The sequence below is a fragment of the Hypanus sabinus genome, chromosome 1 (genome assembly GCF_030144855.1).
Source record: "Hypanus sabinus isolate sHypSab1 chromosome 1, sHypSab1.hap1, whole genome shotgun sequence".
Lineage (NCBI taxonomy): Eukaryota > Metazoa > Chordata > Chondrichthyes > Myliobatiformes > Dasyatidae > Hypanus > Hypanus sabinus.
The window spans coordinates 97276648-97294635 of NC_082706.1; the positions used below are offsets into that span (position 1 = coordinate 97276648).

Consider the following 17988-nt stretch of genomic DNA (forward strand, 5'->3'; position numbering starts at 1 on the left):
GATAGATTCAAAAATCCAAGTGAATTGAAATATCTTTCTTTTTGTTCATTGTGATTAAAACCACAAGAAAAAACAGACTCGGAAGTGAATCATCCAGGTTGACTCCTCTTACGTTATTGGAAATGATATGCGACCAGATAGGAAACAATTATGAATTAAATTATTTTACATTTTAACATAAAATGCTGATTATTAACAAAATAGCAAATAAATTTGTAACTGTTGTAAATACTCTGGTTAAATAACATGTATGGAGAAAGGAACAATTAATATTTCAGGTCAATGACATTTCATCGGTAATTTAAATACACATTTGCTCTAACTGTATTAGTATGACATTAATTCAAACTACAAACAACTTGCTCTAATACACCCTCTTCTCTGAAAAGCATCAACTTGTAATACACCATTGTTGATAGCAGCAATGAAGTCACTTGCAATTAGAAGCTAAAATGTGCACCTCATTCCCCCCTTTTTAAACTCTCTTCAAAATTCACTGCAAAGCTAAAAGCTTTCCACAACAATTATGGGAAGACATTCCAAGATCACCATTATTGAGGTGATAACCTCCACAATATCATAAAGCTAATACAATGTCATATGGCCTCACAAGCATAATTAAACTTGAAATTCGTAAGTGGCTTTTGATGATACCCTACCTTTCCATGGGCAATCTTGTGGTAGTTTCTGCCAATAGAAACATGACGATGATCTCTTCTCCACAATTTAGGAAAAAAGATTACTAGGTTAGAAGTATCAGGAAAAACGGCAGATATTGATAAACATCTCTCTGACTCTGAAAAATTAAATTTACAAACATTGAACTTCACCCTTAAAGACTGATGTAGATAATTTTAAACTTAAGGGAGACGCATCAAAAACTAGCCTTCTGGCAATGTGTTCCAGGGACCCACCACTCTGTGTACAAATCCTACCTTTAATATCTCCCCTAAACTTTCTTCCACTCACCTTAAACAAATGTTCGTTGCCATTTTGGAGAAAGGTGCTGACTGTCCACTCTATCTAGACCTCTCTTAAGTTTATACACCTCTTTCAAGTTGACTCTCGTGCTTTGTCACTCCAAAAAGAAAAGCCCTAGCACATTTAACCTTTCCTTATAAGACATGTTGTCTAATTCAGAGAGCATCTTGGTAAATCTCCTCTGCACCCTCATAAATGCTTCCATATTCTTCCTACAATGAAGTAACGAGAACTGAACACAATATTCCGAGTGTGATCTAACCAGAGTTTCATAGAGCTGCAACATTACCTCGCACATGCTAAACTCAATCCTCTAATGAAAGCAGGCCTCTGTACCACCCTATCAACTTGTGCAGCAACAATGAGGGATCTATGGATCTGCACCTCGAGATCTCTCTGTTACTGCAAAGGAAAATGAGTGGAATTTGACAAAGGAAGGATACTCCTTGCAGCTTCAATCCTAATTGTTTTGTGGGAGGAGGTGATAGGGAGTTTGGGGGGTGGGGGAGGAAGGGAGCAGATATTTCTTTACCTGTGTTCTTGTGTACACTTATCCTACTCTCTTCACTAAAACAAAAGATACAGTTGATAAACATCATCAGAGCTTTCCTGCCAAGCACCTGGGAGAGTTGAATATTACAAGTTTTCTCACATGCAGAGGGCAATCAAATTTTCTCCCTTCAATGATCAGTGAATGCTGTGGTATTTACCATCTTGGTCCAGTGTACTGAAAATAGAAGTTCAGTGAATGAAGTACGTTGAGGCCATAACCAATCTAGCTCACTCTGATTTTGAATTGTAGGCACTTCTAACAACTACTTTATCAGTTATTGGCACATCCACATCAATATATTTCCTGTTTTGGAGGATAGTATTTACAAAGAATGGTACACCATCTCATTCAAACGACACCAAAAGAGTATTACTGAACAGCAGAGTCTGAACCAGGAATTGAATTAGAACAGCAAATTCAATTTCACATCAAGTGCAAAGCTCAAAACACAGGGATAAACAAACATTCTTTCCATCTCCAAAAATAATTATACTTAGAAGGACTTAGAAGGGCTCATTTATTCATTTAATTTTCTCATGCTTGTGGGTGTGCCTGGCAGTAATTAAGACTTCACATGCTCAATGGACTACTTAGAGTAATATTATCAAAATTATGTGCAGTGTCATATAATGTAGGTGATCAAGGTCTTTCCATGACCATGATTGTTCTTGGCAAAGTTTTCTACAGAAGTGATTTGCTATCGTCTTCTTCTGGACAGTGTCTTTACAAGATGAGTCAATATTCTTCAGGGAATGTCTGACTGGCATCAGTGGTCACATAACCAGGTCGTAATATGTACCAGCTGCTCATATGATTATCCGCCACCTACTCCCTTGGCTTCAAGTGACCCTGATGGGTGGGGGTTAAACCAGTGCTACACCTTGGCCAATGATGACCTGCAGGCTAGCAGAGGGAAGGAACGCTTTACACCTCCTTTGGTAAAGGCGTATATTCACCATGCCACAATAACTTCCTTTAACTTTTGTATGGGCAACTTTAATCCATACCTACCATATCAATACAGGATTTTCCTTGTTGATTCATTTGAAAAGTGAGTCGGTTGGTCTGATACATTCCTATGCAGCTCACAGAGGCAGTGCTTCTCATTACTTCAACTCACCAATTTTAACACTTAACTGCTTGTGCATATATTGGATGCTCATGCCTTATGTGCATGAGTAATAATATTTTTATGGAACACTTTTCATACAAACAATGTAGTTCAAAGTGTTTTACAATAATCAGCATGCTAGCTTCCATTATGCTTTCTAGCACAGCCCGGCCCAATAGCTAAGCTAACTGTCACCACTAAATCAGCCCTGGTGTTGTACTGCAAAATTTCAGCCCAAATTCTGAGTTTTTCTTTAACTGGAATCTGGAACAACTGGGAAAACTCTATCTCAAGAAGCATCTCTAGAGGCAAAATGTACAAGTTGATGTTCTGTTTGAGACCCTGCAACAGGACAACCAATAAATTAAGGTAGGACTCCTAATCAAGTATCAATGCGTTTATTCATAATTTAGTCAATCCTTTTTATGAGTTCATCATTCATCATTATAGCTGGTGTTGTTAGCTCAATGATATAATACCATTCTACTGCTACAACAAAAATAGAATAGAAAACTGTCACACAAGATCGAGTGCTGGTGAAAAACTAGCACTAGCTAGTTTTCAAGTGCCCTGTATTACTCTTTCCTCAACAACCACCTTCATGAAGTGAATAATCTGTTTACAATGGCTAATTTAACAAACACATGATCAATTCAACTTTTATGGATTCATCTATCAAAAGTGGAAGGGACTTTATGATGAATGGCAATTTCATGGCAAATTAATTTATTAATAAGCATCCAGCTGTTCAATAACAGTTGTATGCTGAAGCTTTTCAAGAATTACTTATCTAAAGTAACTTAATCGGTCAACTAAAACATGGCAATATTACAGGCAATTCAAGCAATGAAAGGCTGACTTTGACAGGGATAATAACGCTCCTACTTAGTTACACAAGCGGTAATCATATTTCATTACCATTACATTAGCTTATCTGGGGAAAAGAGTTGATACTGCACCATCATAAACCTTTCATGTACTGCTACTGATATGCAGTCCACCATAGCAATTACTGCTGGCTGTTGCATTATAAACTGAATTATCCCGACACTTAATATATCAGCCTCTCATTACGTGGTTTATATTTTGAAATGGAGACTATATTAAAAGCAGAAATTTTAAAGTAAACAGCAAACTGTTAATTCTAAAGTCTATCTGTTTTCTACAGTGAGACTGCTTTCTTAATTAAGAATGGCACTTCTGCATTTACGCTAACAAAAATAATTATCTGATTTCATATTCCTTAAAAATATTTACACATGTATACAACATGATCAGGATGACAAATGCCATATAAAACTCGTTAGAAGCAGAGCAGCATGACAGAAAAAGGACAAGTGTACTGTGCAATGAATGGCAGAAGGCAGCCTGACAAGTTGCCAGCAAGTACATTTTGTTTGGGTGCCCTAGTCCAGATAAATTCAGTGTCACAATCTAAGTACCTGAACCCTGATGTAAGTAAAGTCTAGCAGAACAACATGTTTTATTCATAAATGCCTGTATATTTAGCAGCTTAGTGAGCTAACAGCCTGAAAGGACATGGTTGATAGAAGCACCTGAAACTAAATCTGACCTGAAGGTGGCATTTTCACACAATACAGTTTCCAACAAGCTTGCATACATGCCTTTGCTCAGTAACTGTATTTCCACTGTGCATGGTAATATAATAAATGTTTTATTTGTTGACTTTAAAAGCTGCATGCACAGTCGTAAAATGTGGGTACAAGTTACAATCTATTATACATTTCCACAAGGAACAGCCAATATTATTGACGGTACAAACAAAAGAATGGAACATCACAGAGAATTTAACATAGAGTGATGCAAAAGCTCAAGAAAACCATGGATAGAACCCTTCCACAAGTACCCACAAGAATTCAGAAGGATGGAGGTGGGATCTCTTTGAAACCTATCGAATATTGAATGACGTCAATAGAATGGATATGGAGAAGATGATTCCTATGGTGAGGGAGTCTAAGAACAGAGGACACAGCCACAGAAAAGAGGGACATTCCTTTCGATTGGAGACTAGGAGAAATTTCTTTAGCCAGAGGCTGGTGAATCTGGATTTCTTTGCTACAGGCAGCTATGGAGGCCAAGTCACTGGGTAAATTTAAGGCAGAGGTTGATAGATTCTTGATTAGTCAGGGTATGAAGGGTTACAGGGGGAAAGCAGGAGATTGAGACTTAGAGGGAAATGGATCAGCCATGATTAAATGACAGAGCAGACTCAATGGGCCAAATGGCCTACTTCTGCACCTATATCTTAGGGACTTATAATGAAGCTCTGCTTTGAGTCTGTTATAGCTAAAATGTGGTTAAAGCAATCAGACAAATGAGTGTAACACTCAAGAATTAATAAATACAATGTCATAAAGACTTCTGTAAAAGAGGGACATGTACTTCTCTACCATTCCATATCATGGATGATCCTGTTCCAATATTAAATTCCCACCATCTCACCATACCTCTTCATGCCTTATGCCTAGAAACTATTTCTTTAAGTTTATTGAAAAAACTTGCTTCCACACCTTCTGTGGCTAAGAATTAATTTCACAGGTGAACCAATCTCAGTGAAGACTCTCCATGTTTCAAGACGAGGACCCCCTAGTTCTACATCAGTCTTCTCTGCCATGGGGAAATATTTGACCTGCATGCAGCATGTCAAGTCAGAAATTTGTTTGCTTCAATGAGCTAATGACTAATTTTTTAACCTTTTGAAAATATAATTTTAATTGATATAATTTTGCCTCATACACCCAATCTGCCATCATGGAAATCATTCTTAAGACCTTCACTGAACTCCCTAATGGCAAATGCATCTTTCCTTAGTCAAGGAAACCAAAACTTCACATTGTACTCCAAATATAATCTCACCAAGAGCTCCACATCATAAAATAGTGAGACATCCTTGTTGTACTATGTGAAAGTATTAACTGACTACAGAAGTTTTGTGACTGGTTATCAGGGCTCTGGGCAAACTCAGACATGGCAAAGCATTGGAACCAGATGGTGTGAACCCCAAGGTCCTGAAGGAACGTGATGAGCAGTCTGTGGTATTCTCCAGTGTACTTTCAATCTGAGTCTCAGCCTGGAAAGGGTCCCAACTGTGTGGAAAACAGCATGTGTGGTACCAGTACCCAAGAAGGGGCAATTGAATGTATTGAATGACTACCGTCCAGTGGCCCTGACTTCACACATCATCCTTATCTTTGGCATAGCCAGATCCTCTGCTGTACTCTTCTAGGTTTAATGTGCTACGCAGTCATTTAAAAAAACATTTTATTTACAGATACCATTGGAATCTGCCAATCCAGCACATCTAGCTGTGCTACCACCTACTCACAATAGCCTCATCACAGGACAATTTACAACGACCGATTAACCGACTAGCAGGTACATATTTGGACAGTAGGAGGAAACCAAAGGACGCAGAGGAAACCCGTGCTTCACGGATGGAACCTACAAACTCTAAATACCAACACCCTGAGCTGTAATACCATTGTGCTAATTGCTACACTACCATGGCACCCTATCTCCACAAAGATTTAAATGCTTTTATATCCCACATATCTGTTGCACCTATTTGCAGTAGATATTGAATTTTTTAAAAATCTAATCATCTGATACTACTGGCAGACAATTATCAATTACCAGCTATCGTCAAATTCCATGTTTTTATTGCAGTATAGATATTATGAATATGAAAATATTCTATTGTTAGAATCTACGAGTAGTCATATGCCGAACATCTCATAAGCCAATGTATTTCCACACTCTCTCCTCTGAACTATTACCAACATAAATCCTCTTTAACAATTTATTTTCCATCACACTATTTCACAAGGGGCATTTCAAAGTGATCTTTACCCTTTCTGTCAATGGCTGCCCTCATCCATCAATTTCATACAGAATTATAACACAGATCAATGCAGTTCAAGACCACTAAGCATTCTGCGGCCCTTGTGAATGGTAGACTGCAGATATTCATTTAATACATAGCTCAGACTATGGTATGCATTGGTCAGAAGCATTTCCTCCCACTTCAGCAGTTAATTCTATCAATAACTCATCTTACAGGTTTGCTTTGAAAACTGAAAAGAGAAATTCCAGTTGGTGCTCTATCTGCTCTTACTGGACAATACTGTAACAGATACTAGACAGCTGGATAATGAGCATATCCTTCAAGTTACTTATAAAAATTACTATCCTCACTATATTGCCTAAAAAACTTGCAGTGTTTGCTTGCAAATCACCAAAGTTTAGAATCCTTACTGACCAATGAATCTCTTCAAATCTTTACCATAAAAGCAACTGTTATAATTGTGACTTGTTAGAAACCGCTGGCATCTATAGCATAAAAATAAACTGATGTACTGCAATGGACTTCAAAATAAATGCGCATTACAATACATGTTTTGAGGGAAATGCTCCTAATTAAAAAGCAGCTAGGCAAATTGATAAATAATTTCGGCAGAGGAAAAAATGGGATTATCATTCAACATTACACATATGGCGTGCACCTCAAAATGAACAAAATGTTGATATAAAGTTTCTGCTGCTAACACCAGTCCAGAAGATGATCTAACTGCATTAACATATAATACTGCCAACACTGTTGCCCTGGGACAGACTGGATGAATATCATTTAGAGAGCAATTTTAAATTAAGCAAATGAATAGCTTTTTTTTCTTGCTGAAAATCTGCACAAGTTGTAGCAATCACTGAAGCCTGAAGTGCATCAATTCCCCTCGCTACAAGCAAACCAGTTTGCTGTAATAACAACTTTGGGCATTGCTGTCACAGCCAAAAAATAGTGTACATGATTTCTGAAAAAGACGTTCGAAGTCCATTACTTGTACTGGGGTGTATGTATTCCACGCAAAATTAAAATTAAGCATTCTTCTCAGGAACATCCTCAATAGATATGATGGCCCAAGGAATTTAAAAATTGAGTTGATCGGATTTAGGGCCTCTGGTGATCATCTTGAATAGTGCAATATGATGGCTGGTCTCATTTAGCTTGCTTGCCTACCTTAACCAAAAAAAAAAGGTATTAATAATTTAAAGAAATATTTTAAGAAAACACTACTCATAGATGTAATCATAATTCTAATCAAACTCTTTTTTTAAAATCACCAAAACACATGAATTCAGAGCTACAGATCAAGTATCATAGAAAATTGAAATCTACAGCACATTACAGGCCCCTCAGCCCACAATGTTGTGCCAACCACGTAAGCTACTTTAGAAACTGTCTAGAATTTCCCCAGCACATAGCCCTCTACTTTTTCTAAGCTCCATGTACTTATCTGAAAGACTCTTAAAAGACCCTATTACATTCGCTTCCACCACCATCTCCGGCAGTGCATTCAATGCACTCACCACTCTGTGTGAAAAACTTACCCGACATCCCGTCGGTACCCATTTCCAAGCACCTTAAAACAATGCCCTGGAAAAATGCCTCTGACTATCCATGCCCCTCACCATCTTATAAACCTCTTATCAGGACACTTTTTATCCTCCGGCGCTTCAAGGAGAAAAGTTCACTCAACCTGTTCCCATTAGGTACGCCCTCCAATCGAGGCAACATACTTTCAAATCTCCTTTAAACTTGCTCTACAGTATCCACATCCTTCCTTAGGTGACATGACCAGAACCGAACACAGTACTCCAAGTGGGGTCTGACCAAGGTCTTATACAGCTGTAACATCACCTCTTAGCTCTTGAACTCAATCTCAATTGACAAATGCCAACACACCATACGCCTTCTTAACAATACCATCAACCCGTGCAGCAGCTTTGAGTGTCCTGTGGACACGGATCCCAAGATCTCTCAGATCCTCCACACTGCCAAGAGTCTTACCATTAACAACATATTCTTTCTTCAAATTTGACCTACCAAAATGAACCATTTCACACTTATTTGGGTTCAACTAAACATTATTTCTCAAAATGAAATGATCTCATTAGATATTACGTTCTGCAATATCCCAGCAAAAATAGTTGCTGAAAACTTTCTCCCAGAATGATTGCAGATAGTCAGCAAAGAAAAATGGATTTGCATACTTATTCTGAATACAGTGTAATACGAAGTTTACCCTAGTTCTATAGAACATACACAGTCAACTGTGGTCAGCAGAACATCAAATTCTTAACTTTGCATGACAAATCCACCGCATTTCAACAACTTAATTTAAAACTAGTGGTCCTCTTTGCAGTGGCAGAGGACATGCATGGTTATAAAATGTTGTATGTTTTAATATTATCTTAATCAGTGCGGCAAGAGCAGCAATATATTTGCCTGTGCAGTCTCAAACCAGATTCACGATACCCAAGCAACACACTCAAAATGCTAGAGGAACTCAGCAGGCTAAACAGCATCAATGGAAATAAGTACAGTTGACATTCTGGGCCAAGATTTCTAGACTAAGTTGCTAGCTGGCGGCTCTTGCTGAAAATTTCATTTTGTGAGGATGGTGATAAAGTTGAGATTTGGCTGCCCTGCAAGTAACAGTAATTAAACAGATCTCAGAACTGCATCAACAATTAATGGAAAGTGATGTGAAATAAATGCTGGTTATTAAATGAATGCATGAAATAAGGATCCAAATTTCTTCCCACTTTCTGAAGTAGTCCTTAGCAATTTGTTTCTTGAATATACAAAGCTAAATATATTTGATTTTGTATGAAGTATGGAAGATGTTATGCATTGTATAACATGCATAATTTGGCTGACGTTATTAGAAAGCAAAAACATTTGCTTAATACCATATAGTACCGCAAAAACTGACCTGTTCCTTTTCTCATTGGCAGAAATAATGATGTCTGTCTTCCTTCTCAAGCAATGTTTCCAATTAATTTTTTACTAAGGCAAACATTAGCTACAATTAATACCAGTTCAGCCTCAGCAAAATTGAATTATTAAATCTGTCTGCCAATATCCAATTACATCCTACTTATGAATACTTGATTTTATTTTGTATAATTGACAAGGGCTGTCAGGTACGGATGGGTTTGAGGGCAATCAAGTTAAGATCAACAGATATAGCTGTCACATAGGACAAAGTGTGTCAAGAGTTGGCAAAGGCACTGACAGGTTATGTATAAAGGGTCCATGTGAATCTGTCATAAACAGTTAATAAAACTGCTTGTAATATTAGCAGGCTGCCTGCTGCTACTCAGAATCAAAAACCCATTGAAATGTTAGGATACAAGATTGCACCCAACAAAAGAGATGGAACACTTGACTGTGGACTTCTGTAAATATAATACCAGATCATTTACCATCAACTTGTATTTAAATCATTTATATAGTTCAAAAGAATAAATACATAAAAATTTTAAATGGAAAATAAGAAACACGCTTGGCATGAGATATGATTACAAAAATCTACTGCATGTTTCTAATAATAAATATTACTAAACACGCGAACTACAATGTCAACATTTTAAAATTGGCACTTATAAGTGATTGATGAAGCTTCCTTCCAAAGCAACTCACTCTTTAAATACCACCGAAATAAATTTGTGCACTCGAGATATTTGATCTGAATTAAGAAACTGATGATGCAATTGATTAATTGGAATTTAAGCCATCAGTCACTGGATCCATTAGTTTCTTTCACCAGATTCATTTACATTCTAAACAATCAGCTGATGGCTCAATAGGATACCATGTATTAATACACAGTCAATATGATCCTACTGAACTCATCAGAATTCCTTATTGACAGCAGCAGAAATGCTTTAAATCCAAGCTTGATCAGATTGCATATGCTTAAGCAGTCGTATATTGACTAGACATTTTTAAATTCTGACGGCATTATAAAAATGCTGCAATCTGCAATGTACAACGCAATGTAATAAAGGGTCACAAGAAAGCTCAGCAATATTAAACTTGGGACAGAAGAAATCAGCTTAAAAACAAAGTTTTACACAAATCAAAAGCTCAGTCTTATTATAAATATTTAATTCTTTCAAACATAAATACAGAACTGTAGATTAATAAAAATCCAGATATGCTGAGTTTTGTTAAAGATCATCATTTCACAATTCTTTAAATATTAAGGATTTTGTAGGCTCAATGCTTTAACTGTTAGACGGCATCATCACACCAGTGGGTGTTGCACCATACTTGTATTTAACTTTCATGGTATATTTACAAGGCATCCACTCAAGAAAAGAGAGAAGAGCTCCTCGAGGGCTCAGAAATAAAGTGGAGGCAAATTATGTCACTGTTTGTGGCCCTGATCAAGTTCAGCAATTTCAGATTGTTGATTAGTATCTCAATTGTGTTGGCAGAAAATCTACCACTTCACAGTTCTAGGTTACTCATTGCTGTTCACATGTTGTGACAATTTTAGTTAATATTCATTTTCATTGGTGGTAATATTTTCAGCTATCAAAAGCTATCTCTGAAATTGTTCCCAGTTTAAATCTCCTATGGTCATCCCAAAAAGGAGCTGAAGTGAAAAGAACGTTAAATAAGAGGTAGGCTGAGAGCCAAAAGCAATTGCTGACATTAAAATGTGGATTAAGACTAAGTAGTTGAGACATGGTCCCACTTACACCAGACATGAAGTCAAGGTTTTTAAATATGTAAACATGCTTTGATTAAACCATTAGTTTCACAAACTGCTATGATTGAACAAACCATCAGCCAATGCAATAACCATTCTTTCAAAATCTGCTCAACATAAATGAACAGGAGGCACTTTACATCCAGGACTATGATATGCAAAACAATCTGAAAGAACCATTTAGCATTCCACAAGTAACCTGTAAGTTTTTATTTACAAATTAAATATCCCCATATCCCAGTATGAATAATTTCTAGTAGCTCAAACAATGAAAGCATACTTCTAATACTGCATGAGGAACATACATTAATTTCCTTTTCACAACATCACCTTCCCTTTTTGGATGTTTGAGCTCAAAATTTACAGATACTCAAATAGAATAAATGTTCCCCTTCGAAACCGGATAGTTTTCCCTAAGCACTGGAAGTGCTGAATTTGGGGAATATATTATAAATGCTTGAATACTGAACATGTTCTAACGATAAGGGTGACCTGATAAAGAATTTATAAAAGTAGAAGCAGACATTTACACTTGTAGATGGTAATAGAATTAGGAATTATAAATAGGATGGACACTAATAAACCCAACCAAGAATTCAAGATTAGCACACAAAAGTGGAATGTTTAACAGGGTGTAAGATGAAAAGCAAAAAATGCATCTAAAGAGAGCATCAAGGTAAAAAAAAACTGCAAAAGAAATTGGTTACACTGTGGCAAGGCTGGAAGAAGATTTAGTGGCATGGTTTATTTAGAAACAAATAAGTGCAATTCTGTATGAAAGCAAAGTACATGGAAGTTGTATATTATTAGTCTAGGGAAAGAAATGGGAAGAGACATGATCTTCATCGCATCGATTAAATCAGACCAACTCTCAAGTGCATTAAGTTCTCATTAAAGCTACCCTAGCTAGTAGACTTGGGAAGCAGGAAAATTACCACACTAGTATATGCCAGGATTCTCTCAAGTCAGTGCCAGTTGAAACAAGGAACTTAGAGGCACAAAAAGCAAGTGTAATTAAACAAAATAGATTTTACTATATAACATTTCTTAAGAGTTTGTCAATTGCAATTTCAATCATAAGTCAAATATTGCCATATTGCAAAATATCACATGAACTTCACTTTTTTTGGTCTTTTCTTTGTATAACAGTTGACATTTAGACATACTAACTGAAAATGTTCAAATGAGATGGGAAATAAAAATTATTGGCAGGTTAATATTGAAACTCAATTCTGCTCTGATCACCATCTCATTGAAAAGCAATCCGTCTCCAGTGCACATTCCCATCCTACCCCCTTCTCCGTAGTTTTATTTTCCTTTTGCCATCCTGTGCAAGATCAAATACAGCTTATTAGTATCAGAATCTTAGAACAGCATCAGCACAAGGATAAGAACATGCAAAAAAACAAGGGCACTGACAGTCATGCACAAAAGAAAATACTTAGTTTAACTGCAGTTATCTATTGGACATGGTCTTCAAAATAATGAATTTATCAGTTTGTGAAATCAGCACTTGTGGTTACTGAGACAAAACCATTTCTTCCTCAAAACCAAATCTGAACTTTGAGAGACAAATGAGGTTCAGAGCCTATCAAAATCAAATCTTAAGATGTACACCTGGCTAGACATCACAGAGAAATCGAGCTAATTTCTTCCTTCAGAATTGGTAGATTGAGGTTAACTGCAACAAAGCAGTTACGGTATAACTTGGTTTATGCAACACAAATCAGGCACTAAACATAACACCTCTTGTTTGTGTGGATCATCTGCTCTGAACAAAATGTTGAACCATTGGCACCCTTAATATATTACGGGCAGACGATTTTTCTTTTAATACTCCTAGTGTCATTTGGTCAATATATTCAATAGTGTTAACACTTTTTCCCAAACATAGCAGCATTGCCACTCATGTGACCCCTGAAGTGAAACACCCTTTCAATTGTTTCCCCCACCTGACTCAGCTACAACCCATCCTTTCTCTGCTCCCCACAAGTCCTGTCCCCACACACACCCACCCTCCTTTCAGCATAAGGATCCTAAACTGTGATTACTTCCCCATTTTACAACTACGATTAAACTTCGATAACTCTATAGAAGGCAAATGAGACTAGCTCAGACGGATATCATGGGCGAGTTGGGCTATGGGGCAGTCCCCATAGCGACACACACACACAAATGTTGGAGCAACTCAGTAAGTCATGCAGCACCGATGAAGATAAATAACAGTCTACATTTTGGGCAAAGACTGCTTCCACGCTATGATGATCGGTTATGGGCATTAAGGTAATGAAAAGCATTATTATATAATGTTCTTAAAATTCATTAGCCATATGCAGGTTAACTAATTAATCTAACTCAAATTATAATTAAGCTGTGAAGAAAATATATCCATAACTATACAAAATAAAACTGAACACAGGTACCATCAAAACAAACACCCCAATCTTTACTCCAGGAATCAATGAAGTTTGTGCCAAATGTGAGAGTAACAAAATTATCTTCCTTTCATTTGATCTTTCCAGCATTTTCCTGAAATTTTGCTAATGATGCGAGTCACAGTAGTGATGCAGATGCCAAAGCCTTTTGTTTTGGAGATCAGCTCATTAAAAACATACCAATCAAAATGCCTTCAAAATATATTCTGCATTTTAAATTTCAATGACATGAAAAGCACTTAAAATTCAAAATAAATTTTTTTTCCTACTTTTAAGATTCACAAGGCAGGAACCTAGTGGCACTGCTAGACAAAGACAGTCAAATAATCCTTAGTGAAGTCATGTGATCATTGCAATCACACTTGAGACATGAAAATGCTGGTAAAATAAGCTGACCAATTTCAGATCTTCAAAACAAACTCTGGCTAAATCATGTAAATAAATTGTTCAGAATTCAAAATCAATAATGGACTTGTTATACAAGGCCTTTGATGGTTTTGTTCAACTAATCAGCTTAGATATTAAAAGGTGGCAGACTCAATATGAAATGTTATTCCTTACTGCCAGATTTAAATATGCTCTATTTATTTGAACAGTACACAACAAATACTACAGATTTCTCTTGTTGAATGTGGCAAATAAAACTCATTTGGACTGAGTGTTTCAAAGGCAGAACACAGCAGTTGAACAGAACACATGCAGTAGTTATTAACTAAACCCACATACAAATACTGGCACTCTAATAGCCAGCAATTCCTTTCTCCACATGGTAAGTTCAATATATTTCGCTAAAATTCAGAGATTTAAGGAGCCAGAATTTTAAAGACCCTGGAGTAAAAGGTAGACGGCCACTAGTATAAAACTACAGAGGTCAACCTTTCCATTCCATAAACATCTGTTTTCTAATACTGAATTGCTGTTTATAACTGTGGGTTTGCTTGTGCTTCTCCACATTCCCATTTGCCATGGATTCTCAGATGGCTCAGACTGCACAGAACTTGGACTTTCTTTAGGATCGTGTACAGACAGACCATTCAAGAATACAGAAAGGCTAGCAGGTGGCTGCAAATTACATTTGAAAAGTAAAATAAGTACTTTTGAGCAGCAAACTGTGCCAGTTTTACTTGACAAAGTTGGGGGATTGAAGAACAGTAATCTTAAAATGGTAACAGTAATCTTAAGAGTAAAATAATCAAAGTGCTTAGTCTCAAGGTACCAAAATATATCAAGAACATAAAGTACACCAATCAGCAACAAGAGTTAACAGATTTGACATTTCATAGTAATTTTTTTAAAAACAGTACATACAGACTGAGATTAAGAAGCAGTATTCACAAAATTCTGGAGGAACTCAGGCCAGGCAGCATCTAGGGAAAAGAATAAACAGTCAACGTTTCAGGCCGAGTTCTGGCATGAAGCATCGGTTTACTCTTTTCCTGGCCTGAGTTCCTCTGGCATTTTGTGCAGATTACTTTGATTTCCAGCATCTGCAGATTTTCTCTTGTTTGAAATTAAGAGGCATTGACTATTACTACAGGTTACAATCCAAAATCTATGGAGGCCCTGCACACACAAGCAGGTATCTGGCTGACCAATGAGATGGATTTGCCGGCTACTATAGCACCTTCTGCCACGTGGACACAGCCAACAGCTGCACTTCTGACTTGCAAACTGTATGGGTTATAAACAGTTCACAGGAATGGAACCCTCTTGCAACTCAGGGAGGACCTGTATTACAAAAATACCAAGTTCCATAAAAATGTAAATACAAAACCAATTTAAAAATTATCTATACAAGTTGAGTACCCCTTAACCAAAATGCCAGAAATGTTTCGGATTTTGGAATATATAATGAGATAGCTTGGGATCACTATCATTTCTGATTCTGAATTTATATGCTACCAGTAAGCAGTCTTTGTCTACTTTAACTCCATCTAGAAGTCCGCAGATGACACCACCATAGTGGACCAATTGTCAAACGAGTCAGATGACTGGAAGGAGATGGAGAGGTTCTGATTTAGTGTTATGACAACAACACTTCCCTCAATGTTAGCAAAACTTCACAAGAGGTTGGTGCACAAGCTTCTATTTGCATCAATATTGCAGAAGTGAAGAGCTGAAAGCTTTAAGGTCCTAGAAGTGAATATCAAAAAGCCTGTTGTGGTCCAACCATGTAGACACAAGAGCTAAGATAGCTCATCAGCACCTCTACTTCCGTAGGAGAGTAAACAGATTTGGCATTTCCCCCTCGAGCTTCATCAATTTTTCATCAACACACTGTTGAACACATTCTATTCAAATGCTTCATGGCTTGCTATGGCAGCTGCTCTGCACATGATCATAAGAAACTGTAGAGCTCTGGATGCAGCTCAGCACATTATGGAAATGAACCTCCCCTCTATGGACTTTGTCTACACTTCTCACTACCTCGGTAAAGTGGCTAACAAGAATAAAGATGCCACCCCTCTGGACATTCTTCTTACTCCCATTAGGCAGAAGATACAAAAGAAACAGCGAACATCTATGCTCCTAGGCTTGAATACAGCTCTATCCTTTTGAGAAACGACTATTAAACAAGTTCCCAGTATGGCAATGTGGACTCAACCCCAATCTACCTCATTATGACCTTGTATCTTACTGTCTAGCTGCACCATACTTTCTCTGTAACACTATTCTGCATTCTTGTTTTAACTTGTACCATCAAAATGCACTATCGTAATGTATTGATCTGCATAAACGGCATACAAGTTTTTCACTATACCTCAGTACATGTAACAATAATGAAACAAATTACTAATTTACTCAAAGTCAACATATTTAAGAATTAGTTAAATAAAGCAATTAACTGAATTTTGCCTGCCATATAAACCCAACTACTCCCATCTAATTGACATCATCCCAACTAATGTTAATTCCTTCAGGAATATCGCTGAAAAAGATGATCAGGTCAATAGTTGTGATGCCATTTCTGGTATATTGCATGAAAATACGTAACAAATTTTCTGTATCAAATGTTTCACTGGGTGCAAACAACTTTGATATAGCAAGTTTTAAGTGTTAATAGATCAACAGCCAAGCCACACCACAGCTAGGCAGATTATGAAAGCTTGGTTAAAGATCAGAGTTTTAATAAGTACTTTGAAATGACCTGAACTGGCTGGTTATAGAAATCTACATTGCTGCCTTTTAAAAACTTATATCAGATGGAATTTGTTCTCAAACAAATCTGAAAGAGATACAACTGAAGAGGATGCAGTCTTTTCCATAACCTTACTATAACAGTATAATATTGTGCATCTTTTGCACAAATCTATAACTGCAAATGGTCTGGGCCAATAGCCTTATTGGGATCATGTAAAGTGGCAACTACATTGAAATCAGAGTCCACAGCATAAACTTAAGAGCATGGTTGCCCAACAACAGCCAATGTAAACATCGTATCAATTTCTCTAGATGCTGTCAAACATGATTAGCTTTCTGCAATGCTAGTATCAACAAAGTGGTCATCACAGCAAATCAGATGTTAAATTCACTTTATGAATGGTGATTAAATGATACTACCAAATGAATAACATTTGACTAATGGCTATATTGTTGCAACATTCAGCTTTTTCCACAATGGATTAAAGAATCTGAACTACAGCAAAAATTACCCTTCAGTTCTAACTTGATAATTTATTATCAAAGTACATATATATCACTATATACAAACCTGAGATTCATTTTCTTGTAGGCATTCACAGCAAATACAAAGAAACACACCCAACAAGATAGGCAAACACCAAATATGCCAAAAAAAACTGCACATATAAAAAGAGAGAAGAAATAATAAATAAATAAATAAATAGATAGATAGATAGATAGACAGACAGACAGACAGACAAGCAATAAACGTCAAGAACAAGAAATGAAAAGTCCTTGAAAGTGAGCCCATAGGTTGTGGCAACAGTGCTGTGATTGGGACAGTGAAGCTGAATGAAGTTACCAGTAAGCTTTAAAACAATCATGCCAAAAACAACTCCAAGTCTCAAAAGCTTAATGAGAAAACTGAAATGCTGATAGTCCAAACAAAACTAATTCTCACTTTTATGATAAACAAGCAAAATTTCACTTCACACAATTGTCAATTATCAATTGTCAAAAAGTATTTAAATATTTTAATACCTTGGAAACTTCCCCCAAACATTTTTTGGTGATGATAACTCGTTAAGAGTCCCCATCTTCTCCAGATTTTTAGAATAGTACTAAACTACAGTTAGAGCCTCGAAGTTTTCATCGCATTCAATCATTCTGCAAAATTTTTTGTTCCAAAATTGGAAAAAGAAC

The 17988-nt window shown here is 36.7% G+C and overlaps 1 protein-coding gene across 3 annotated transcripts in view; it reads right to left on the minus strand.

Annotated features, from left to right (window-relative positions):
* Nucleotides 1–17988, minus strand: part of atp9b (ATPase phospholipid transporting 9B) — a 321211-nt gene that overhangs the window by 201799 nt on the left and 101424 nt on the right. The gene's annotated exons all lie outside the window — the stretch shown is intronic.